The 27,491-nt window shown below is 43.8% G+C and overlaps 1 protein-coding gene across 1 annotated transcript in view; it reads left to right on the top strand.

Moving 5' to 3' along the window:
* Nucleotides 1-27,491, top strand: part of wwox (WW domain containing oxidoreductase) — a 143,329-nt gene that overhangs the window by 112,001 nt on the left and 3,837 nt on the right. The window lies entirely within an intron of this gene.

Here is a 27,491-nt window from a genome sequence, read left to right as displayed (position 1 = left end):
AGAGCCGGTGGTATGAACAGCAAGCCTGGGAGACTTCTCACACCTCCCCCCCTTCATCTCTTCTTTGACTCTTCCTCTCTCTGAGGTATAATCAAGTGTATTTGCTCGTCTCGGTGGTTAGTAGCAGGTATTTACATGCGTTCTCCTGTGAGTGTGTGTGTGTGCAGTGTTCAGGTAAGTTGCAGCTGCTGTCTCAGTGGTGCTGTCTTCTCATTAAGGCAGGTAATGAGCTCAGTCACATCCACCTCTGCAGGTCACCCCACGAGAGAGGGGAGGGATTAGAGACAACAGAGGGAGTGTACTGTAACAGGAAAGAGCAAGAAGCACTCTGTGTGTGCTTGAGGGAGAAAGGGGATGTCTTAATCATGTCACCTGCCTGCCGTTCTACCAGACTGCAGCACCTTTGGGTAACTCCCTGTTTACACTAGCAACCTCTCTGCTCCGCATGCTGCTGGGAAAGCAGAAGAGGAGTTGAGATGAATCAGGATGCAGTAGAAAGAGCGGTGGAGGTGGAGCAGGGACAGAGACAGAATGAGGTTGTTGAAAGGAAAAGAGAGAAAAGGGTTAAAAACAAGCATGAGACTGGAGGGAGAGGGAAGTGTTAAAGGAGAAGGCGAAGGATTGGAGGAGTGGGGAATAGAGGGAGTGTGTCTTCCCAGGAGTGAGCAGGCTGTCTTGTCGAGTAGTTCATCATTGTGTCCCCGGTGACTGTGTCTGTGGCCTGGCCCCGCTGTAGCTATAATAAGACATAAATAAGGAACAAGACTGCCTTATCTACACTGTGGCCCCCATCTCTTTCTTCCCTTTTTTTCCTCTTTCTTCTCCTCACACACACTCGTGCTGCAGCAGATGTAGAGTCGTGTTTTCCCACCATGTTCACCATTGGCACTACCCGCGGTCATGATGCACACACACACACACACACACACACACACACACACACACACACACACACACACACACACACACACACACACACACACACACACACACACACAGGGCTCATTCTCTAGTTCCAGACCACAGAATGACAGAAGGCCCCTAAAATTGGTTATCCTGTGATTATCACTTGTCTATGCTGAGTTCTTTTTAATATTTACAATTTCTGTTGATATTGCAATTTTTAACCCATGTAAACACATGAGTTCACTTCATCATTGTTTAAACATATCTGAAAAGGACTTCAATCAGAAAAGATTTCAAAATTGTTATCAATTTCATTGAAATGCATCTCAACTTGCTTCATATAAATTGGACATTTCTATTAATTTTGTATCACTATTTAGTCTCGCAAGTTCGATGAATAATGCAATTTCTGTTTTTATCTTTTCATTCTTATTTATTTTTAAGTTTATGATTATTGATATTCAATGGTGGAGGTAAATTTGTAAGTCTTTTTTGGCTTCTAACTTCTCCTGCACGATGTTCACTTCTTCTGAAATCTTTTTATATAGGCCTATGTGTATATGTGCAAACAAACTAAACTGAACAAAAGATTAACAAAAAACGATCTGTTTTCTATAGTCATTTCATCACGGTACAACTTTTAAAAACAATTTCTAAACAATTCTTTGGATCATGTGTTGTTTTCTGATCAGACAGATGAAAGTGAAATGAAAAAAAAATGAAATTGACATTTTTACTTGTTTCCATCAACAGAGTAACATAAATACCTTAAAACAGATATCACTTTACTTTCCAGTTTTTATCTGGTTATTATTCCCGATATATATGAAATACCGCTACAGTTTTCCTAACCCACTGCTGTTGTGTCTTCCCTCTGTATATGTGTGTGTATGTGTGTGTGTTGATAAAGGTGCTATATCAAGTCGAGTTATTAATGTGTGTGTTTATTAGTTGCACGTGTGGCTTCATTTGGGAGTTGGATCTCAGTTGATGTCTCACTTTTGTTTACACAACTTAACGCTGCTTGACTCTGTGTCAGGCCTGCCCATATGTGTCTGTGTGTGCTTGTGTGTGTGTTTGTGTTTGTGTGTGAGTAGGGAGAGCAGGGAGAGAATGGAGTCAGAGCCAGAAGAGAGAGAGCAAGAGACCTCAGGAGAATGGGGTTTTTGCAGGGGCTTTGGTTGTTCCTGCATCATTACCCCGACTGCAGACAAAGCCTACTTATGTCTCTCTTTCCCCTCCCCATCCATATACTCACTCACTCATTCACACACACACACACACACACACACACACACATATACACACACACACACATATACACATACACGCACACGCACACACACACACACCCACACACACACACACATATACGGTGTACTGTATGTGTCAACAGAGGCTGAGGGAGTCCTGCACAGGGGAGAAAAAGGGGAAATACAAGAGAGGAGGCGAAGGAGGGGATGCAGAGAAATGAGAATGGAGAATAGATTTATGAAATGAAGCATTCCAAACAGGACTATCTGCCTGCTGTGAGAAACACCTTTCATAAATCACCACACAGCGGCAGAAAATAGAGCATTTGGTAGAGCTCTTGTCTGTGTATGTGTGTGTGTCTGTTTGTGAGTTTGTGCATATGTGGGAGAAAGAGGGATAGAGTGGGAGAATCTTTTATTCCCATCACTGGACTCAGTGAAAACTATAGTGGAAGGTAGTGTAGTGCAGGTGATGCATATGTGTGTGTGTGTGTGTGTTTGTGTGTGCGCACGTGTTTGTGTGTGTGTGTGTGTGTGTGTGTGTGTGCACGTGTTTGTGTGTGTCTGTGTGTACATGCGTGCACGTCAATGTCAGTGTGAACAAGTTGAGTCGGTGTGTGCGGTTGTGTTTGTTAGATACTGCCCTCCCACAGGGTATCTTTACAGAGAGCATGATATAAAAAGAGACAGATAGGGTTAGAGAACGAAAACCGAAAAAGAAAGGGGAGAGGGAGAGCTGAGTGCAGTAGCTCAGGGGGATCTCTGTCTGGGTCAGAGACAGAGGAGTCAGAGACAGAGAGGGAGAGAGAAAGAGAAAGAGCGAAGGAGTAGAAAGGCAGACAGAGAAAAGGACGACGTGCTGAGAGGAGAGTTTTTCCTCAGGTGAGTTGTTCTGTAAGTGAGCGCTGATCTGCCCCGATCCTGTCACTGGGAAGAACGCCGGGTCGACTGCACTGAGAATACAAACAGCACCTTACTGAACGCACACATACACACACAAACACACACTCGTGAGCGCACACTCTGTGCAGCATCTTTCAGAGCTATTCAGATTCAACAGTGGAGCCAGTGAACTATTCACCTAGCTGTTGAACACATTGAGAGCTTATTAAGTGTCTTTGCCAACCATAGAAAGGCCAAGGATGTAATTTGCCAGTCACACACTGGTTTCACTGTCTGTCTCTTTAACACATCTAGCACCCATCTAGCATCCTAAAGTCCTCAGAATGAGACAATTAGCGCTCAGAGACAAGGCCAGTGCAGTCAATGGACGAGGAATGGAAATGTGGGGGGAGACGATTTAGCAGAGGAATATATTGTGACGGAGAAAGAAAGAAGGAAAAAAATGAAGGAGAGACAGACAGATAATTGGGGAATGGTCTTTTTAGATTCGCTAAGAAGCTAGAGGAGATACAAGAAGAGCAGAGAGGGAGACTTTTATGAGTCTGACAATGAAAGGCAATCAGATGGGAGTGATGTGAAATAAGAGAAAGCTGGAGCATGTGTTCAACTGCAGACTAATTTCATGAACCTCTTTCACTGATTGCCAGTGAATGGGTGGAGAGAAGGAGTAAGGGGTTTGAAGGAGAAGGGGGTGTATAAGAGGCTCACGGATGTAGGGGAAACATCAGCAGTGGTTTTGTCCATTAACCCTGCCTGGTCTGTGCATCGTTGTAAACTAGTGGTTCATCTGTGGTCTTAGCTAGTGCAGTAATAAAGCCGCATCTACAGCGGATATGCAGCTGAGGTTGCTGTGGGTAGTTATTGTTGTATAGTTGTCATTCACCGGAAACGTCATTGTACATGTACCTCAATGCTTGACTTTACAATAACAGTGTGGAAAGCCAGAGCAGATAAAGCACAACAGTGCCAGCACTATGCACAACCACTTAAAACCTGCTCATAGACAGTACTAGCAGCAGCAACGTTAGGGATGTGTAGCACCGGAACAAAGTAGGTAGACGACAATAGGAGAAATCTCCGATCTGATTCCTGACCACATTTAAGCAAAATATCAGGTTTGCTAGTAAATTTAATTGTAAAACACACTCACCTGTCTAACTAATGAAGTGGTGGTGTGGTCTGCTGCTGTGGCCCATCTGCTTCTAGGTTGGACATTTTGGGTGTTCATCGATGGTCTTCTGCATACGTTGGTTTTAATGAATGGTTATTTGAGTGAGTAACTTTTGCCTTTCTATCATCTTGAACCAGTCTGACCATTCTCATCTGACCTCTGGCATCATCTGGATATTTTCTCTTTTTTGGACCATACTCCATGAACCCTAAACATGGCTGTGAGTGAAAATCCCAGTAGATCAGCAGGTTGTGAAATACTCAGACCAGCCCGTCTGGCACCAACAACCATGCTGTGTTCAAAGTCACTTAAATCACCTTTCTTCCCCATTCTGATGCTCACTTTTAACGTCAGCAGGTCGTCTTCACCATGTCTACATGCCTGATTGCAGTGAGTTGCTGCCATGTGATTAGCTGATAAGGTATTTGTGTTAACGAGCAGTTTAACAGGTGTACTTAAGTGGCCGGTGAGTGTATACTCAGCTGAATATGAATATGAATTCTATATTTCACAATAATCTCTTTTTCAATTGTGAGTTTAAACAAAAAAACATATTTTAAATTCAATTTCAGGCAACATTCACTTTTTTAAACTTTAGATCACCCCTCTGATCACAGTGTGATTAAGGTACAGACCATGAAATGCAAAGTCTAGTAAACTCTACTTCTGTGATCAAACACAGGCAAAATAATGACTGAAAACAAAAAAAGCAAAAGAAAAGATCACATAAACTGTGTGTCACTTAAAAATATGACTGAGACCCAGAATGATATGTTAATACCGACTTTCTGCAGTGTAAAGAACTCCACTGTACTTGTGTGTCTTCAACCAATCCTGTAACTGGTCTACAGGGCTTTGGACAGAGGGTGGTAATGTAGCATGCAGCTGAATTAAAGGGGTTGGTATTTAATTGCGGCCCACAGATGGCCTCATACATCTTTGGATCATTTAAAGGGGCGGTGGGTTGAGTAATGTGTGTGTGACACGGCGCTGTGTTTTATAAGAGAGCCACTATTACACAGACTGCTCTATAAAGAGACACAGTCAGCGGGGGAGAGGTGTGGTTAAAGGCCCAGTTTCTAATTGTAGTATGACGCCCTCCTTTTAAACTCTGTCACCCCACTGTTGGCTTTGTTTACATGGCAATTTATTTTAGGAATCAAAGTGATTTTATATTTTATAGTTATGGGGGAAAACAAAGAAATGATGTCGATAAATCTACACTTAAAGAAAAAAAACATCGATTACCAACAGGTTTGCATTTCACTGGCTTTCCATATAAGTCTGAGACAAAGAGGAAGGAGGTTTTATAAAACATGATGGAAAAGAAAAAGAAAAAAAGCAAGAAATTAGTGGAGAGCCTATGAATAAACAGCAAGAGGATGAGTTTGAGCAGGAGAATCAAAATTAAATGAATGGATCTGGAGGAAAAGATGAGGCCAGGGATGGAGGGATACAGAGATGGTTAAGGAGAAATGAAGTGAGGGATATGTTAAGGAGTGTGTGTTTGCAGTGGAGTCCCAGCTGTTATCTCCCTGGGGGTTCAAACAGCTGTCATGAACTGTAATAACACACACATACACACACTTGCTTTGTTCTCTTCCCCCATATCTATACATCCCCTTCTATCTTCAAATTCCCTCTTTTTATTTGCTGTTTTTTTTCTTTTAACCCCATCTTGCTCTGTTCATTCTGTCCACATTCCTCTCCTCCCTTCTTCTCCATCCCTCCCTTTCTTAGACAGATAGGGAAGAGAAAGTGGGAATGATGGTAAGGAAGGGTGAACGAAAGAGAAAAGAGGAATGGGAAGCAGGAAGACAGCCCTTTCATGTGCCCGTATCCTCCGGTCTGCATAGTCCAGATTACATTCCCTCTCCTTGGCTAGACAGCTTTTCCAATTTCTCCCAACCGAGGGAAGACAGGTTGAGAAGAAGCAGCTGGTTAACTGCATTAACTCATTTTGGCCTCCTCAATACGTCTGGTACCCCTAATCCCTCTCTGTTGACATGGCAGGACGAGGGAGTGTGGCGCTGGTTGATAGGGAGGTCCTCCTGCCGCTCCGGAAGACACTTGCCCTCCCATCTTCCTCTCATCATACACTCCTCTTCTCTTTCTCCAGCATTAAACAGCTCCAGCTCGCGAAATTCAAATGAACAAATTGGAAATTTGTCTTTAGCTGCAGCTTTGGCTCTTTAGCTCATGCACAACGCAGTCAGACAAGGAGGGAAATTGGATTGGACTTGAAGAGGAGAAGGAGAGGGGGCTCCTGGCTAGACACACTCAGACAGAGAGGAGTGAGTATAGAGGACAAGGTGGATGGAGTGGGTGCAGCTTGGATAGAGGCAGGTAGAGGTTGGGTAGGCATGTACATGCACCACCATATAGACTTTGGTGTTGGGGGATGGAGAGCATTGTTGTAGGGGTGGATACAGGGGAGATCTAGGGGGATAGAGGGGGATCAGCGGAGGAAAAGGAGGAGGGGTAAGAGAAGAGTGATTATGGTGGGTCTGGGCTGCCAGGCCTGATAAATGACTAATCAGGAGAACAGGGCCTTAGGTCCCTCACAGGACCACTGTTACCACAGGCTTATCACATGCACGGCCTACACACACACACACACACACACACACACACACACGCTCCTCACAAACACGTTGCACACATCCAGCCCTGCACACTTGGACACAAAAGGAGAGAGTAAGAGAAAAGAGAGGGATGGGTTGAATCCATAGCTGTGTCTCTTGGAGCAGCACTCTGCTTGGAGAGCTGTTATAGATCCACCTCTGCCTCCTCCTCACGCCTGTCTCACCTCTCTGACTCCTTGCTCCAGGTCTAATAGTCTGCCAAGGCTGGGACAAAGAGCAGGTCACATAACCGACAAACTGTGCTTCTGTGACTTGATGATATATCCACTATTTTAAAAATGACGACTCACATAATAGTTAACAACTCATCTATGATTTTTAACTTTTGAGGTTCAGGAAGCTTAAACGTGTATGTTGTAATATGCCGAGCTGCTGCAGAGGAAAGCACAAGATATATAAAAAATACAGTTAGTCTGGCTAGTTAAATCCAATCTGGCTGCATTCCAAGCTAATGATCAGGAAGGAATGGGAAAAAGGCAGGAGAGAGAGTTATTGAGAGGAGGGAGTAGGAGGAAGCAGTGGCGATGGGGGTATATGGACGTCTTTGTGTGCCACGCTCCATTGACTCGGCCTCCATACCTCAGCAGCCATGTGATCCCAGTGTGATGCTGCTAATAGTGACACCGGCGGGGTCGAGAGCAAGTGCGAGGGCGAGACAATCGTGGGGTGTGGTGGGGGAGGGAGGGAGGGAGGGAGGAGGGAGGGCAGATGGTATGAGCTAAAGAGGGAGGAGGGAAGAAGGAACAGGAGAGTTGGAGAGGAGGAGGCGAGAGAAGAGGGCAGAGTTAGAAGAATAGCAGGAGCAGAAATGGAGAAGGAAAGGTGGATGGGACTGTGGTCTCTGGGGGATTGTGTGCAAGGACAGCCAAGTTGATTTCTCCGTCCCCTTGTACCTTTATGTCCCCCCATGTCCCTTTATGTCCAGCTTTGTCCCTGGACGCAAAGTCACTTGCATAGCCAGATCACCTCTGTAGCTTATATACCTGAATGAGCAAACTGTTTTTACTCCTGTGGCTGCTGTTGTACTGGTCGTGTGTGTGTGTGTGTGTGTGTGTGTGTGTGTGTGTGTGTGCGTGTGCGTGTGCGTGTGCTGAAAGTTAGACATTAACCTACACAAGCAAGGTTTGTCTGCCTCCCTTTGGGGCTGAAGGGCATATACATCAGTTCTTATACCCATTCATTTTTTTATACTGTGCCTTTTGTGTGTGTTTTCAGCATGTCTTCTGTGTTTTCTAAATTATAAATCTTAACTTTTTGTAATTATTTAGTTCAACTTTTATTTTTATTGTTTTTGTGTTGCACAACCTGACATACACATCAAATAGGATATGTTGTAAAACATGTTTTTTGGCACATTTACTTTTCCTATTAAATCTTATTTATGTGCTCTTCATGCACCACACATTTTCCTCGCTCTGTGCTCAACAGTAGATAAAGATGAAATCCTACCGGACTAATTCGTATTTCACACCCAATATGTATCTGTGCCGTTCCTGGGGCAGCAGTCATAACATGGGAAGTGTTGGTTAAGCCTTCCCTGCTCTCTGACTGTCACTCCTGGCTAACTCCGAGCCGTGCTGAAGCCTTGTGATGCATACTTCCCTCTGACTCTCTGTCTCCACCAATCACAACCAGCAGCCCCATGATGCCCTGTGATGTGGTTCCCACAGATGCCGGTGTCCGCAGCGATAAGGCCTCACAGATGAGCAATCTGATTGGATTAGCAGATCCTTTGAACAAGCCCTGACTGGCTGTTTGCCGGCGGGATGCAAATGAGCTCCTTAAGAGGAATGCAGGGACTTGACCTTTATTGGGCCTGGCAGTATGGACGGTGGCACGGAGGGAGGAAGGAGGGGTAGAGTGTAGCCTCTGAAAGCTGAATTGTGGGAAGTGAAGAGGTAAAAGTATATCACTGGCAGACAATGCTCCTTCTCTCTCTGAGACGCTTCTTCTCTTTCTCTCTCAGTCTTGCTAAGTGTCTTCATGGTGCCACTGTCCTGCCTGGCTGGTCGGCCTTCTGGCTGGCTGACTTGGCTCATTTGTGTTCATGTGTCAGAGCCATTTGCTGCTGTACACTTTTTGACAGCCACTTAACCTTTAGGCCTGACAGTATCCACAGTTAAGATTCTTGACCCAACAGACTGGAGCTCAGCATAGTTAACACCAGTGTTGTAGCCAAGACTTGATCAGGTGGGACCAAGACAAGACTGCTGAAGGCTAAGGCCAGGTTCATACAGACAGTGGCACTGTCTTGAAAAATGCCATCCCTTTATTAATTTCAGTCTTGCTGAATTGGTGTGTCAACACAAGGGACATTGACCAAAAAGCACTGGGTTGTTGGCAAAATTATTTCACGCTAAGCAATGCAATGTGCAAATATGTGCAAGTGGTTGATCACATTAAAACATGATTCATCAATAATACTGTTCTCTTGGGGATTGTTGCAATGGACCACATTTACCACAGTAAAGTGTTTTGATTCATGTCTTCAAAATCCTGAATTGATCCCATAAACCTTCATCCTGGCCTTCTTGCATCATATATCATCACTGCACAGGTACCTAAACCAACACACTCCACCAATGCAAGCCCCTGTAGCCTAGTATACTGAGACAGAGACCACCAAGTCTGTAGAAAGATAGCCAGTCCAAAACTTAATGGTTTTGAACTTACAATGAGATACATTTTGAGAAATATCTGAAAATGTCCATATCTGATAAGCTGGAGACAGTAATTGTTTGGTGTTTTCACTTTACTGATGGACAAACATGTCATAATCCCTGGGGGAGAAAAAAAGGTTTCCACCATTTGAGTTTAATATCGAGATGAGACTAAGATAAAATGAGCTGAAGACCAAGAGAAAGACAGCGTCGGGGCTGGCTGGTCTTGAAAACAACAACTGTTGTTGCTTTCGTGTGCAACATGTTAACGGTTCTTCTATGTCCCTGAGGTATAATACTGTGTGTATTAAATGTTTGAGAGTTACTGTACAGTTGGGGCTTGGAGGAATCTTTTACAATTTTATGTGAACACTCACACACTCACTCATGTGCACTCACACATGCTATATGACCTCATACTGCCAACAGAGGAAGAAAGTCAGGTTGGGGCTGTAAGTCATGCTAGATAAATCCTGCTTTTGTTCCAGAGAGACAAGGTTGTTTTGGGTGTGGAGGACTGAATGGATGGAGTGGTGCCTATACACTTTTAAGAGCAGGTCCCACTGTTAAAGGCTTTGTAGGCAGCTTGGCCCTTCTCTCACCCCCCTCCTCTCCCCTGGGGGGTTTTATCTGCCCATTTCCTCCTCTCGTGCCGGGCCCTCGGGACGCCTTAATGGCGCCATGTTCCCTGTCAGTCAGATATTTAAATGGAAACCGACCATGAAAGTATGGCTGCTCAGGGCTGGCTTGCTGTGCCACGTCCTTGCACTCAACAGCCAGAGTCAAATGCAGAGGCCCAAACCCCAGCCCCGAGCTCCAGACAGGCCTGGGGAGGGGGGAGTCAGGCTCAATCTGCAAGTTTAATATCCCCCATCAGGTTTTAAACCTGTTTACCTTGCAGATTTGATCAAGGATACTGATGCAAATGGAGGCAAAGGCTCCTCGCACTGGAAACCTTATGTCCAGGGGTTCATTGATTCATGCTAAATGGGTTCAAGCATCATTCTTAATCAGTCACTTGACTCAATTGATATTGTCCTAAACACAAAAGAATATTGGTTTCTCTTCACGAGCCTGCATCTGTAACAATGCACTGTTGCACTTGTTGTTTGTGTGGCATCACTGTTGTCTTGCTCCGCAGTTATAATAATCACTGTGACAATTGACGGCTGCAGGTGGCCTGACCAACCCTCACCAGACAACCTAATTTAACCCAGTAATAAATCTCTGTGCCCAGTTGGCCATTTTAGCTGTTTGGCACAGGGCACTGTAAATTCACCCTAATTAGATCCTCCCTCTACTCCTCCCACTCTCTTCCCCCGTCTTCCCTCTCTCCTCTGACTCCCTCCTTCTCCCCCGTTTCCTCCCCTGCTCATTGGTACATATGCTCATACACCTGGCCTGCATCGTTACCTGTTTACAAATGACCAGGCTGGTTCTGCTGGCTTCAGCATCCGCTCCACCACACAGTACTGAATCTCTCTCTCTTTTGCTCTCTACCCTCCCCTGTGTCATAATTAGACCTCAGAGCTCATGTTTGCTTAATATTATAATCCAGTACACCTGCATTTCTCCCTCTATAGTGCTTAGGTGTACCAGCTGCCCCACCTACACCCCCACTCCCCCACCCTTGACCTCATGTAGATAGAGTTTTAGAATTGATGTTGCCTGAAACTGTTAGCGAGTGTATGTATTTTGTTTTCACATTTTCTCCCCACCAACGCAGCACCACTAAAAGGCCAGCAGCACACCCCTCCTTTGCAGCAGTTCCTCTTAAAGGTATGAGTATTGAGCGTGTGTGTGTGTGTGTGTGTGTGTGTGTGTGTGTGTGTGTGTGTCAGGGGTGTCAGTGTCAGGGCTAATGGTCTCTAGCAGGGGCGCCAGCCTGAAGATTTATGCCACAAATTAGTCAAATGTGATCAAACAGCAACCCAGTTAATCATGCAGGACCCACGTTTGTCCCTGCTTTATCTACAGGCATAATTATAGACACCCATTCCTGTGACAGGCCAACGCAGGCCCCTGCAGAGTGATATTGGGGGGCCGCCACGCAGTGTTGTCACGGTGATGAATGTCTTAGGGGTGCAGGGAGTGTTTTAAACACGTATATACTTAACACCCCCTTGTGAATGCTGTGAGTGAAGGCATGGCCCCTGCAGAACTGGCCTTACTGTTAGATTAGGACCAGCTTCCTAAATGAATATTAGTGTGAATGAGTCGGGTCCCCCTTCCCTCCACTGCCGCACAATTTGAAGCACTTCAGCCATTAAGAACAAGCGTTGCCATAAATCCAATTCATCAAATGACTCCCAATTCATTATGAGCTAAGTGTTGACTGGTTAAAGCGAGCTCTATCACTCATCCCCTCCCATTTCAACTGCCTCCTCTGCAGCCTCACACAACTTGGAATGTGGGAATGGGAATCATCCGGCAGTATTCTGTTATTCCAGGCCATTACCATGTGCCAAGCCGGGAAAGAGATCCAGTGATGTGTGCTGCAGTTTGTGATTGGAGTGGATCCTCTCTCTCTCCCCCTCTGACAGCCATTTTAAACACTCGTTTATGCAGCGCTTTTAATATCAATAAGAGAAGCAGGCAGGCAGGCGGACAGGCAGCAGTTTCTTATACACACACACACTTACACACACAGAGTGACACACACGGCCTGGCTGGAAATCAGCAGCCTCCATCTCCCTGGTATGACAGGGTGTGGTAATTATGCCTCTGTGAGAGTGTGTGCTGTTTGCTGGGTGAAAAATGATAATGGGGTGATTTTTAAGTGCCATATCTCCCGCACGGGTAATGAAAAGTACTTTTAATCCAGTTCGGAGGAACGGAGGGGTGGAGGAGAGGAGTGGCTGGGGAGAGGAAGCAGAAGGGTCTGTTGTGATGGGAGGAGAGGAGGAGGAGTGGAGGAATAAGAGGGTGCTCTGAGGGTGGAGGGATGCTGATAGAGGGAGCTGAGGAAAAGAGGGAGATGGGGGAGTTCTGTATGGAGATGAGAGGAGAGGACGGAACGAGGAGCGAGGAGAGGTTTCAAGGCAATGCAGTGGCTGAATCGTGTGTGTGTGTGTGCTTGTGTGTGTGTGTGATAGAAGGGCTTGTGTTGTTGTGCCAGGGGAATTCCTAAGCCTTGGCATGAAGCTTGAGCTCAGCAATTAGAATAATTAAGAGGGACTGACAAGCTTTTAGAGTCTCTCTCCCTTCCCCTCTCTTTCTCTCCCCACCTCTCGCTCCTCTTCTCTCTCATTCCTGTGCCAGTTGTAAATGTGGAGTATGTCAGACAACATTATGTCAGTTATGTCAGGTTAACACACAGGTGCATTTGTTAGAAGTCTGGGAGTGTCAGGTGCCTGAACACTAGTAAGGTAGAAGCCCTGCAACTGTGCCAGCTCTCATTCCCCACACATTCGCTTTAATTTGTGCGAAAGATAAAGCATGCATTAACACAACCTGTGTTTGATACGCTCATGCTGTGGAAATCTATTTTTGAGAGGCTATGCTGTAAAACATAGCTCAGTAATATTACCCCTGGAGTCAGGATTGCCTAAAGGGCTTATCACAGTCATACCGTCCAAGTAGAGACTGGAAGAATAGGTGTGTTGTTATGCGCACACTACTTTGTGTATGTGTGTGCGTGTGAGAGAGAGAGAGAGTTCACTAATGACTTCACACCCCATTAGCGCCTTTGCTTGATATGTCACACTTCATTATGTACTTAGATCAGTGGTGCATGAACTTGGAAAAGAGTGTGTGCACGTATGAAGTATGTTTGCACTGCGGAGTGTGGGACTATACCAACTTTTGGCCACAACTCTCCTCTTGCATAATAGGCCAGTGGGTTTCTTTTTCACTTTAAACCTAAACTTCATGTCACCCAAAATGTAGATTCCAGACTGCAGTGTTGGATAATAAAATAATTTGCCACATTACTGTATTGAGTTGTCTAAAATATTACTACTTTAGGTTCATAAATCTATTTTATTTAAGAGGCTGCAGGAACTTGGGCCCTTAAAACCTGCAGTAACTTTACATAACATTAATTTTGTTCAGTGAGGGCTTTTTTTAATCTGCAATTGTTCCAGAAAAAATTTGGGTCCGATTTTATTCTTTCTCTGACCCAACTTGGCTCTGGACCCAGAATAAGACTGTCACCGGGTTAGTCTGTATAATCAGTATGCAGGACACCTAAGAGCCAAAAATAAATGTCCTTATCCAAGCAGATACATTTCTATCTGTTTAAATCTGCTTAACATTTTATAATAGCGGCCTGATATATGGAGAGTTTATTTGTCTTCATAATTTACAAGATCTCTTGTGTGTGATTCATAGATCAATTACTCAAAGAGCCACCACTGTCCAAACATTTATTCCACTGTTTAAGCCTGCCTTTGTATATAAATCCATCATAAAATCCTCTGTGTGAACTATGTGTGTGTGTGTGTGTGCATGCATGCATCCAGGTGTAAGTGTTTATGTGCACATGCTTGCGTGCAAGCAGCATATGTGATATGTTTTAATTCGTTGTAAACAGACAGCGGTGCGGCCGGGCAGGTTAGTTTTATCAGAGTGTGTTTATCTTAATTCCCCTCAGTCTCTTTCAGTCCTACCATCCATTACCTGTATGAGGAGGCAGCATGCTCTCCTGGGCCCCACACACAAACATAAACCGTTACCTTGGCGCTTAAAATATGATGATATGACTGTATGAGAGTATGTATATATTGCTCACTACGTGTGACTAACTGCCTGTCTCTTTGTCAGTTTCGTATGCATTGTTGCCTTGGCTTATGGAGAAGATGATGTTTTCACAGCGGTCCATTGTGACCTTGGATGTGTAAACGGGTTTGTAATGTAATCATGAGTGGAGGAGAGGAGCTGCTCTGACAAGGAACCATAAACAGGGTAATAGATGCATGCCATGCTAACATGACACATCTCACACATCACATCACATCGTATGCCATGCCACACACACACACACACACACACGGTTCGTTGAGGTCAGGTGTGAGTATATGCAAAAGAGAAACGGCATCAACATGTAAATATGAGAGATCTAAACACTTTCATGCACACACTGTATGTATGCTCACACTCCATTACCCCCTGTGTGGAGAATGACAGGCTCTTTCGGGGGTATGACCCTCTCTCCATGCTGTTTGTCTTTAGGGTCACATCCTGCCCTCTAACTCCTGACCCCTGACCTTTGACCTTAGTCCGTCAGCCAGTAGACACCAGCACTGAGCTGACAGCTCCCAAAGCCCACTGACCCCAAAAGTGGAGAGAGAGAGAGAGAGAGAGAGAGAGAGAGACAGAGAGGGAGAAAGAGCTTTGACCATCGACCTCTCTTGGAGGGGGAGCAGTGTACATACAGCAAGAGTGACAGTTTACCTGTTCAAAGAGGTCAAGCAGTGAGAAAGAGAAACAAAAGAAACACAGATCTCATTTATGAAATATGAAAAGCATAGTTAGAAGAAATTAAAAAAGAAAGGGATGTGAGGATTGAGAGGAAGGAGGGGGAGGAGGTGAGGAATGGGATGGGAGGACAAACATGGGTGAACCTGGCGAGTGGAGGTCACACTCTGCCTGAGGAGACAGGTGCCTCAAGATTAGCCTCCACATTAATGGCCTTTACTCACTCACACACACACACACACACACACACGCATACACTGTGCAAGAGAACTCCTATACCACAGGGACGTTGAACTAGTGAGAACACAGCTCTGACTCTCATATCCTATTTATACATCCTTTCCTGTACATTACAATCCTATTTAGCTCGCCCTGCTTCCTACACAATCCTATTTATGGACTCACCCCCACCCCACCGCCACGCACCCCCTTTCCACTCTCCAATCCTATTTGTGTGCCCCCTCCTCCTGTATGCAGGTGCCATCTATCCAAAAGGCTGCCTACTGGGTGTGTAATTTGTGTGTGTGTGTGTGTGTGTGTGCGTGTTGAAGAGCGATTTGTGTGTTAATGTAACACTGAAATTGGAGTGGTCCACCTAGGAATAAGGGAAACGTAGTTCTTGGACTCTTGTGTTTGGAAACATCCGTCAGTTGTTCTGTGGCTAGCTAAGGCTATGTTCACACTGCAGGTAAAACTGCCCCAAATCTGATTTTTTTTTTCATAACCACGTAATCGGCACAAATCATCGAGGATCTAATCTGTTTCACATCTTATTTGGGCCTCTTTCATATATGTGGTCCTTAATTACGTCTCTCTATATTGACACTTCTGTATAAGTAGAATTTGAGGGATCGTATCGTAACCAGTCTGTGTTTGAAAGCATATTGAAAGGAATGGCTGTAAGACTTCCACTGAACAGCAACTTAGACATGAAACCATAAACTCTCATTTCAGTGGCATTCATGTTTACTTCTGTACTGCAGTGTGCTCCATGTGATGTCTTTGTTCTTTTGTGCATGTGGGTTAGTTCAGAATCATGACCAGTTCTTACTGAAATCTGACATTGGCCACATAAAACAACAAACGAATAATTGATCCGAGCAAAGAATCCAAATAGAGCATTAATGCTTCCAGTGTGAACATAGCCAAATATGTTGTTTTAAAAGTAAGAGGGCGAGTTTGGTTTTTTCTTCACATCATTATGCATTGAGAGGAAAAGCGTCACATCAGTCTCTTAGAGGTGAAAGAGACTCATCTGATGTAATACACATCCCATCTTTGCATTCACAAAACGTCCATAAGTAAAGATGAGTGTCTGTGTCTTCTGTCCCGTCTAATCTACACCTGTCCCTGTGACAGGCCTCTTATCCTCCATTAGTGTATTTAAACAGGACAAAGTGACTGTCCATATCACAGACCTGTCTCCACCTGACTCCCCCACCTGTCACTCAGGCAGCGTTATGAAAGCATCCTCATTCTGTTTGAAGATGGGAGATGAAAGGAGAACAGCAGTCAGGGACCTGGTTGGCCTGACAGACCAGATTAGAGTAGCCGATCCTGGAGAAAGAGGTATGAGGGAGGAGAGAGAAGGGTGAGGATGTTCCTGCCTAACTGGATTAGGGAAGGGGGTGAAGGAAAGGTATATGTAGAGCAAGGGTCTGTGCCTGTCTTTATTAAGGCATGGAAGGTGTAGCAAAGTGGGCGTGGAGGCTGGTGTGCCTGTTCATATTAGACAGACAGGTGTTGGTTGGCTCTCCAGTTGCACTTTAGTTTGAGCTGAAGGACTGGCAGACAGAGGTAATGATGAGCCAGCAACAAAAAACTTCACATGCTGAAACACAATCTTCTGATGAAACAGACAGGAAGACACAAAGGGCACAAGGTTAAACAACTCGCTATGCTGCTGCTGCTGTATCTCACTTACTTTGTATACACAGCTGGACTAGTTGAAGTTATATTGATGCTCACGGGACTCTTAGGCAACCAGTTTCAAACAAGTGATATATGACGTCTCCCATTTGGCAGACATTTTTATCCAAAGCCAACACAGGAGTGAAATAGTGTGACTGAGCTGAATTTATTAATCATTCAATTAACTAAATGTTCCTTCTTGGTATGGTTCAGATGAATGGACTGTCAGTCTTTAATGCAATCTAATTCTCAGCACACCTCGAGAGATGCTGAGAACTTAACTGCTCTGCAACTCTTTCATTTCTCTCACCCTCCTTTCACCTGCATTACTCATTCCTCGGTGCGCTTTTGTCACACTCATTTTTGCTTTATTATTTCTCTGCATCTTATAGTCTGACTCCAGATTCTTCCCTCCTGTAGCAGCAGTTTAAGTCGGCCTGCAGCCCGCTATCTTCATTTCTCCCTCCATGTCCCTTTCTTACCTCCCTTCCTCAGATAGAGTCTTCCTCTGTGTCTTTGGGGCCGGCTGGTAAAGACAGTCGGGGCAGTCGATCGTATCAGACTATCAGGCCAGTTCAACCATAAATTACCTGCAGCTAACAAAGCGTGCTGCTGTAACTATTACACAGGCACTCAAAGTCACCCCGGCCCACACGGCTAGGCTAAACACTCTTACACGCTGAATGATAGCAGACCAAAGAAAGTGCAGGGATAGAGTATGGGTGAATCTGGTCGATTGCACACTGAAATTTCAATATTCACAGCATCCAGCTTCAAACATGAGTGATAAAAGTCCAGTCAGAGAGGCAGAAGGTGACTTAATATCAGTATGATAGCTCAGAACAAGCAGCAAAACATTTATGTGATTGTAGGAAACAGAAACATTTGTACGTTATTGTTACTAGCCATTTTCTTCTCTATACTAACATGAAATTGCCTCAGAAGTTATGGGTTTTTGTGTCAATTTAGTTAAATTGCATTTTATTTATTATACCTTTTCAACTCAGCTGATCAGGCTGTCCAAATGACAACCCCAGCAAGTAAAACAAATGCAGTGTAGGAAAGAAAAAACTACAATGAAACCACTGAAGCTTAAGAGGCTGGGCATTTGTCAATGTAAATTAGTCATTTAATGAACATCCAGCAGAAGGTGCGTTTCATTAGGGTAAAAAGTGGCCGCTGGGAAAGTCTCAGGCCACGCCCTCTCAAATGGCCGCTCCCTCTGCGTGTCTCCATTACAAAAAAAGGCCCCAGAGGGATTTAGGAGACTCCGGAGGTAACTGTGATGTCACATATGTGGTGGATTTAACACTGGAGATGCACCAAACGTAAACAATAAGGAAGGAGATGCAGGGATGGAAGGGGCAGAGGTTGCTGTGTTTCTTGTTGCTGTGCATATGGTGGCGATGATTATGGACAAATTATTGTTGTGACTACTTGCTACTTTGCCGGCTTCTAAGAATGGCGCGCGTTGTTGTGGCGTTGAGTACTACGTCACATCCCACTTATCGTTCTATCCAATCAACCACCAGGCTTTTTTCAGGGGAGAAGAATGGCCGGTCAAACGGCTGCTAGGGACGGCTCACATTCAAATTAGGGGCGTTTCGGCAAAGGAGACCCGCCTCATTCCAGGTATTCCACTTGGAAACGCACCTAGAGTCAAATTCTGTCTACTTAGATCTGCCAGATTCCTAGGGCTGTTCTATTTAGATGTTTTAATGCAAACATTACATAACCCTTACTGTCCATGAAAGCACAATCAACCCCTCAATCAAAAATACTTACCTGTATTGCTGTTTATGAGTGTAGATTGTTTTGGTGTTAGTTGCAGAGTGTTGTAGATTTCAGCTGTAGAGATGGCTACGGTTTCATTAGATAGTTCCATAATATTTGATAGAAGCCAGACATATCTATGGCTGATAAATGCATACCACTACAGGTAAGAGGAAAAATATAATATGTATATAAATATATATATTTTTGATCTGGGGTGAAATGTGTCTTTAAGAGGCTGGGCATTTGTCTAATAACATTTGTCATTTAATTAAGAACATCCAGTGGATGTAATTTTACATAATTTCTGTTTGAAATCTGTTTACTTAAATGAAATGAGATGTGCCAAATTCCTAGGGTTGTGCCATTTAGATTTGTTTTTGCATTTTTGCAAATGCCATATTTTTCTCAATCACTTAGAGCATGACTGATGTACCTGAAAGTAAATAACCTTTACTGTCCTTAAGCACAAATGCATACACTCAATTGTCCAGCAATCTGATGGTATTTGTAAATAATCAAAAACATATCCACAATTAATTTTTGCGACTCTATTCGGCTGGTCCTGTGGCAGCATCAACTGTCCTGGTGTTTTTAACTATTTGTTGTGTAGAGACAGAGCAGTGCCTTTTCCCTCTCCCAGCTGTGTGCGCAGGTCTGTGTTATTGGCTAATTGAGAGCGTGTTCTGTGCTGCAGCTCTGCCCTGGAGGTTAGTGTTAGCACACACACACTGTAGCAGGACAAATGAGAATACACCCAGCCATCTGCCCAAGAGAGACACTCCCTCGCCCTCTCCTTGTCCCTCTACCCTTGTCCCCCTCCTCTCTTTTTACTCTTTTCATCTCATTTTTATTCCTTCCTTCATGCTCCCACCTCCCACACCACTCCCCTCCTTTCCCCACATTTTCTAGTCTACCTTTCCATTTAAGAGTTTTCTCTTTCTGTGTACCGCCTCTTCTTTTCCTCCACTCTTGTTTCCTCCCTGCTCAGTTCTGCCACCTGCCTCTCTCCATCCTGAGTGAGTCAGTGGGAGGTGTGTGTGTGTGTGTTTGTGTTGTGATGTGGGGGGTTCAGGCTGTCGTGTTAAGGTGTTACCGTAGTCCGACCGCAGACTTTCAGAATGTTCCGTGGGCGCGATCCATAGGGGCTGACACCGAAGGTGACCCCCGGTCGGTAACCTTGGAGACCAACTTTATTAAAATGAATTTGAGTAGAGGGGCCGTCCTGACAGCAGCATAATTACATCGCAGAGCATCAGCACTAATTTATGCAGCCCGCATTCAACCGGTCAGGAGTGCCGAGATGGGGTCAGCATGGAAACACACAGAAACACACACACATACACGCACTCACACACATGCTCACAGGAGCATATTGGGACACACACACTCACACTGGCTCACACACACATACACATGGATCAGCATACCAATAAAAATAGGTAAATACATTCAGTTTGTTCTTATACTGGACAATTTGTAGGCACGTCCCTCTGTAGTGTTTTACTGCTTTGATGCTCAGTGTGTGTTTGAATGTATGCAGACGTGCATATGTGACCTGTGTGTGTATGTGTGTGTGTGTGTGTGTGTGTGTGTGTTTGTGCACCACCAACACAGTGTGTGTGAGTATATTTAGCAGTGTTACTGGTGCTGGATGGATCTTATTCGTGTCACAGCTTGAGGTGCAGCAGAGTGATTTATATATAGAACGCAAATTCACAGATAAAACAAACAAAAAAAATTGTATATACCTTTTCTGTTCATTGGTCAGTACAACAACAGACTACATTAATTGTAACAAGTAAAGGTCAATGCTCAGAGGCTTGCTAGTTAAAAAAAACACTTTGTTGAAAGTAAAATCCCAGCATTCAAAATCTTATGTAAAGTAAATGTATGTAGAGATTATCAGGGAAATGTACTTAAAGTATAAAAGTAAAATTATCCTCTATACAGCCATATTACTGTTTAGTTATTACATTATTATATATTATAATATTAGATTATTTTTATTGATGCATGAACATGTTAAATGCATTTTAATGTTGTCGCTGGCTAAATTATCAATATTATATCAACAGTAAAGATTACACTTTTGGTTTGTTTAATTTACTTTAAACTAATACATTGGTTTTCATATACTCGTTAAGTCTTCATCTGCAAAGTAATAAGTAACTGAAGTCCTCAAAGAAATTAAGTAAAAACTGCAATATTTCCTTCTGGAAGTAGAAAGTAGCACAAAATTCAAAAAGGTAAAGTACAAGTAACCTCAAAATGTTACTTAAATCCAGTATTTGAGTAAATGTACCACTGCACATAAACCTACTTGCATTCACTTTGACCTATTCGAATTTAGAAATCAAGCTGGCGACAAAGAAACATGACCAAGCCCAACCCCTGTGTTCATTCACAGAAGTTGATGTGAATGAACAGTAGACGTGAATTAAAAAAACAAAACATTTCAATAGTAATCTGTAATCTATAAAAATTAAATGCTAACAATAAAAATATTTTAGTGCAGCCTTGTTGATTGTGGCAGCTTTCCATTTAGCACACAAATAAGACTTTGTGATTGCCATCATTTTTATGCACGTATTGATTAGTAAGGCCCTCTGTGCTCATTAGGCTTCATTAACAAGGATCTATAAATGGATTTTAAAAAAAACAACAGTTCTGATAATGTGTCACTGCTTTCCATTCTGGCTGCAACACAAACAGTTCTGTCATCCTTTTCCTGTTCTTCACTCTGCTTTTATTCTGATGAAGTTTCTAGCACCCGGTCATGAACCTGGTGATTACAAGGCTGCCCCATAGAGGCTGGAAAGCGAGAGACAAAATAAAGTGTGAAGGAGTATCAAAAGGGAGAGAGGAAGAAGGGGTCAGAGGAAGAGAAGCAGAAGAAAGTGCTATAGAGGAGAGTAAAAAGGGGGTGAACAGGGTGGACATGGATATAAGTCACAGCTCCAGTCACTCCATTGTAGCCGTTGTGACCAAGGGCACACTAATCTATCCCATTAGCAGATCTCTCTGACTCTCTCATAATGTTACCGCTAGCTGCTCTCCTGTGACATGTTCCTGGCTTGTGTGTGTGTGTGCGACGGAGAGGGAGAAAGAGAGGGAGAGCATGCGAGTGTGTGTAAGAGACAGTGTGAACGAGACAGAATGCTCCGCCTGCGTGTGTGTGTGTAAGTGTGTGCGTAATGACAGTTCAGCTAGTTGCTCTCCTGTGAAAATGACACGTTCCTGCCAAATTAATATCATTACTATCAGAGTTTAATGGGCCAGTGCTGCCTTCTTATTTAAAACAGAACATCCCTCTCTCGACCTCCACCACGAGGGAAAGGGGGGGTAGGAGAATGGGTTATGAGCAGGATAGACAATGTGAACAGACTTTTTTTTTAATTTCCCACTACAGCCAAAGAAGAAGAAGATGATCTTAAGATAGGGTTTAGATGAGCTTGAAAGCAAACTAACAAAAAATTGAGGCTAAAAAAAATTCCTAAATTCAGCTGTGGACATAGAAAATGAAGACCGACATTTTCATTTGCAACCGGAGCCCACTTTGTGTGAATTCAGTGGGACTAGACTACTTATCATTCAAAGTTTTTTTTCCAACCATGTCAGACATTTGCCTAAAAATAAATTTCCCTTTCTGCTTTGTGTGATAGCTTTAAAATGTATCTCTGCTCTGTTGAACAATAGGGCTTCCGTTCCAGTTGTAATGTTAAATTTTGGGATTGTATTCTCAGTAATTGTTACAGCCGGGTGCATGTCTGCTGTTGGAGTGATGGCTGGTATCATCACCGGTATTTAACATAACAAAAAGCCAGATAATGTTTGCATTGTGTTTCCCGTGTTAAGGGGCTCCTGCCTTTTTCCTTGCTGGAGAAATAACACTTTGAATTTTGGAGGCAGCTTAGAGATGTTTGGCTCTTGGGTAAATTTTCTTTCATAGCTTGTGTTTTACAGTATGCCTTTCTGGTCATTGGTTTTTCTTTTCTTTCACAGAACTTTACAGTTGGTGTGTGTACTATATGAGCAGTCTGTTAGGGTGTCATTCTTCACTCGGAGTCAGCACTGTGATAATGAGTTCATTTGGAAATACACTCTGCAGGCTGCCTGTGCATGCGGGTGCATGCATGGTTGTGTTTGCACGTGTGCATATTTGCACACTCTGTATACACGTGGATATAACCGATACACACTACATTGTATGTGTTTTTTTTTTTGCTATGTGCACACCTGAAAATGTGTGTGTGAGAGATTGTGAGTGTATGAATATGTCAGGTTGCCGCAGGAGACCAATTAGCTGGTGCATCAGTGAGGAGGTGAGCATACACACACCTGTGTGTGGCCCTATTACACCAGCTCATCACACACTCACATACCGACACACAGACAGCATTGCTCTGCTCATAATAGAAACATAGTGACACTTACAGTACATTGACCATATGGAATAATGACTTCACTGTGTCAAACTGTCAGACTTGAGTCACCAGCATGCGTCATTTTAACCAGTTGTTACTAACTTGACCAACTTTTGTGAATTATGGGTTATCTGAATGCTGCTGTATAGTCGTTGTCACCAATATGTACTTTACATTTGAGCATTTCTTCAAAACTGCATGCCTTGTGTTCATAAATAGCAGAGTGATTCAGCCCAAACTTTGACGTGCCGTGCACTGACGCAATCAGGTGAGTGAAAAGCAGATCACAGCCAATAAAGCAGCCAGGCCTCTTCATGTATAATTCAGATCTTTTATGGTGGGCTATGCACCCATATGGGCGTGCTAAAGGAAGACTAAGGCCATTTCCAGCCAGAGAAAAGCCCTTTTAAAAGCTAATCCCTGTGCCAGAGTCCTGCTCCTTTTACTGCTCCTCTTTAATGAATAGGTGTCCAATAAGGCCTTTTATTGTCTTAGCATATGTTGCTTTTATTAGGGGAAAATAATTAGGTTGTGCGGATCACTTCGGAAGTCCTCTCGCAAGATAAAAATGAGATAGTTTCACAGTCGTTGCGCAAGTCCTTCTGACTCCTCGTCGTTTTCCCCTTGGATGCCTTGTGTCCTAGCTCCCTCACCTCCTCCTCTTTTTCCTTTCCTTCTCCGCTCTCCTTGTCCCTCCTCTCATCTTTTACGCCTCCCCTCCTCCTCTACCTCTTGTCCTTTGCATTCCCTCCACCTCGTTCCTCACTTCCTCTTCTATTGTTCCTTCGAACATGCGGGCATTAAATGTATGCAGCAATGTCGCATTGGACTGCACATTTACACATACACACACACACACAAAACAGATGAACAATCACAGTGTGACAGGAGGCTGTTGATGACTGACACTCAGTTGATCTTATCTGGCACAAAAGGGGTAAAGGGAGGGCCGCAGAGAGAAAGAGAGAGAAATAGTGCAAGGGCGGTTCTGCTGTGCTTTGTGTTGTGTTCCTGTCACTCCTACATAGTTTATTCCTCTTCTCCTTTCTCTCTCTGCCGTCTCATCTTCTGCTTAATCACTCCGCTTGCTTATATAGAAAGAAAGAATGTCAACAGGGCTCATCTGTGATCTGTGACTCCAGGGAAAGAGATCCACTTACCTCCAAGAGGTCCTACTATGACCGTTTACCCATGAGACCTCAGCTACAGGATGCCCAGTCCTGTAAGTTATGAGGCTGGAGGGGGATGGGGCTGCAGGGGAAAAGGGATCTGCAGAGGGTTGATGGAAAAGAACAGGGCCTAGGAAGGAGCAGGGGGCAAGGCTGACAAACTGAGAGAGATTGAGCGGGCATGATGAAGGAACGGAAAGAGAAGGAGGGAGGGAGGAGGCTGGTCCTTCCATCCTGTCCTTAATGCCCCTCAGGGGAGCACACTGCCCGTAGGTGAGTATTAGCCATCCGCCTGTGGGCTAATGGAGGGTATGAAATAGAGTTTAGTACATACAGATGACCAGGGGTACACTAATCACTGGGGAGGCCCATGATGAGGAGAGCTGGTCATTCTAAATGAGCTCTCAGTCAGATTACGAACGTGGCTCCATTAAAAAAAAAAGGCTTTAGCATGTATTGAATGCTGTTGAATGTGTAGCAGTTGCAGGTTTACTCGTGAGACGATCACATGGTTGAAATTGTGAAATGGAACTCCTTAGTTATGTTTAGGCACCGACACTACTTGATTATGTGATATGATGTGATGTGATGTAATGTAACCATGTAACAAAACCCATGGATAAGTTATTAATTATTTAATAATAATTTAAGTTATTAGTTAAAATAAGTCATTGCGGATTTATCATTGCACAATGGACGCAAACAGCAGTTTTCTGGGTGAAAGCTGCAACCGGCCATTCAATGGTCTAAGAACAACCTTCTGCATATATAGTAGGTGGAGCATGCAGCTTCTAACCCTCTATGCCTGATTACAACTGATGACAGCCATTTAATGCGGGATATCGTTCAAATCGGTTGGTTTGACCCATCAAACCCCCTCCATTTGTAGACTTTGTCGCTCTTTATACTCAGTCACCTGACTTTCTCCTTTGTTTCAGTCATAATTACTATGGCCACTAGAGGTTGCTGCTTGCATAGATTACCTATACGGCCTTTATTGGGGCAATGGCGGTCTGAGTGAATGATTTATAGAATGTTTTCTAATTATTTTATCATACCAGAACTTAAAAATGCACAGCACCTTTACTTGCTTAAGTCTACTTTGACCTTTGGCCTTTCTCAGTCAGGGTGACAGAGGTCAGCACAGAGTCAAGGCTGAGTGTCAGGGTACTTTCTGAAGTGTGCCCTGAGGTGTTTGAGGTGCTAATCTCCCCTCCTCTTGGTCGAGTGGTCAAGCTGAATGGATGGACAGCTTGTTTATCTGGGGGGGCCGCATTACCCAGGATTCCCTCTACAGCTGGGCCAGGCACGCTCAGCTGAGCTGTCGGCTCGCAGAGGTAACCACGGCTGAAAGCAAAGATCGCTCTGCACACAAATGCTCACACATAAACTGCACACACACAGAGGAAGTTTTTGATTTCAATGGTTATTTATTAAATGTAAAATATCTTTAGCACAGATTAAAAATCAGACACCTCAATCTATTTGAAACATCACAGGCTGAAAAAAAAAAATTCCTGAAACAGAATCACAATCCCTTTGGAATCCCACTTTCAGGATAGCTAGTCCACGATGCTGCGCAGAGGGCTGAGGCAAAAACTGCACTCCTCCTGATCCCTTTACTGGGGCTACAAGCCAGGAAATACTTTCCAGATGTAAGCTGCAGCCTTATTACATTGGATTGTAGAAAACAAGTTTTATTCATCTTTAGAATTCAGACCACTTATAGATGAGAAAAAAATTCTGTGGTTTACTGTTTTCTTAAAATGTGACAGTCTGAAACAGGGTAAAATAGTATTTGCAAGAAATCATTAGCAATTTTTAACCTATAGAACTACACAGTGGGTACTTCAAATCACAGGGTGCTGCTTGTCTGTGACTGACAGCCTACCAAACCCCAAGCAGACTACCAAAAATTATTTTAAAAACATCAAATTTTTGGTTCCAACCGAAACTGTCTTCTTGACCCGCTGCCTTCACATGACAAGCGAGAACATATGCTGTAATGATCTGTGGTTCATGCCAGGAGCCGAACTCCTCAAATTGTGTCCCAGGCATAAATAGCTTTGCCAACATATAGCACTGCTGCTGAATTGGAGTGCCATCACAGAGGTCAGCTGGTGAACGCTCCCCCTCTCTTTTCTGCTCTGCCTCAACCCTCGCTGCTGTACAAATGCCAACTGACAACAACTGACACAGATGGTGAGCAGAAACACAGAAGGACAGGCAAAGGAAGAGAACCACCCACAGGAGTAAGAAAACAGGAAGACTCTACACACACTGTCCAAGAGAGGATATTGCCTGACAATATTATCAACTCATTTATTTTAAACTTTTTTTTCATTTTATTTTTAATCTTTTCTTTTTTCTACTTTTTTAAATTATTCATTTTTTTCTGCACATGCCATATGAGAATTTGGGGATTATAAAAGTACCTGAAAGAATTGCTAGGTTTTCAGCATGCATAGCTGTTTGTATTTACAGGTTTGTATGTACAGGGATGGGCCAAAAACAGACTGCTCTACAGTACTGGGTTTATTTACATCCAGGTCAGAAGGAGAGGTCAATGTCATAACTACAGATGAGGGGGTGAAGGGTCACATGCATAGGGGTCAGAGAAAGCTCATACGGCTGAGTACAACTTGGATGATGAAGACACAGAACAGAACACGGCAAAGTAACATTACTGTTAATTCAACAACATCACATCTCTCCCACATCCCCTTTTTGCTTTTGAATACGCTCAATGGATTATTGCGTAACACTATACAAGGACGTTTCTATTGCGAGTCCATGAGGTCCATGGGTATTGAGTCGATACTGAGATTGGAAGACTTGGATCTGATCCCAGAGCAGTTCCAGAGCCGTAGTAGTGGATCCCAGGTGCAGGCTCATTGCTGCCTATCTACAGTCAGCTTATTGCAGGGAGTATTTTCTCAGCATTTGGGTGTGATTTTGTTACCCACAAAAGCAGATATACACAGAAGAAGTGTCCTGCTCCTTTGGCTTGTCATATTGCTGTGGTGTAGTGATCTTAATTTTTAGCAAAGAGGATCATTTTAGATTTGGGCTTGTTTTGGTGCACTTCATCTGTCCCATCCTCTCCCCTCTCCATATCAGTGTGGTAGTAGCAGAGCTGTTTCTTTTGGGGAATGTTTAAGCTTAGTCTCAAGTAATTCAAAACAAGTCCTGGTCAAGCCGCAAGTCTTTCAGGTCTTTGAATGCCGACTAGGGTTGCAACGGTATAAGATACGC

Source organism: Centropristis striata, chromosome 6 (genome assembly GCF_030273125.1).
Source record: "Centropristis striata isolate RG_2023a ecotype Rhode Island chromosome 6, C.striata_1.0, whole genome shotgun sequence".
NCBI lineage: Eukaryota > Metazoa > Chordata > Actinopteri > Perciformes > Serranidae > Centropristis > Centropristis striata.
Note: the sequence above shows the minus strand (reverse complement) of the source record. Positions and strands in the feature narration are given on the sequence as shown.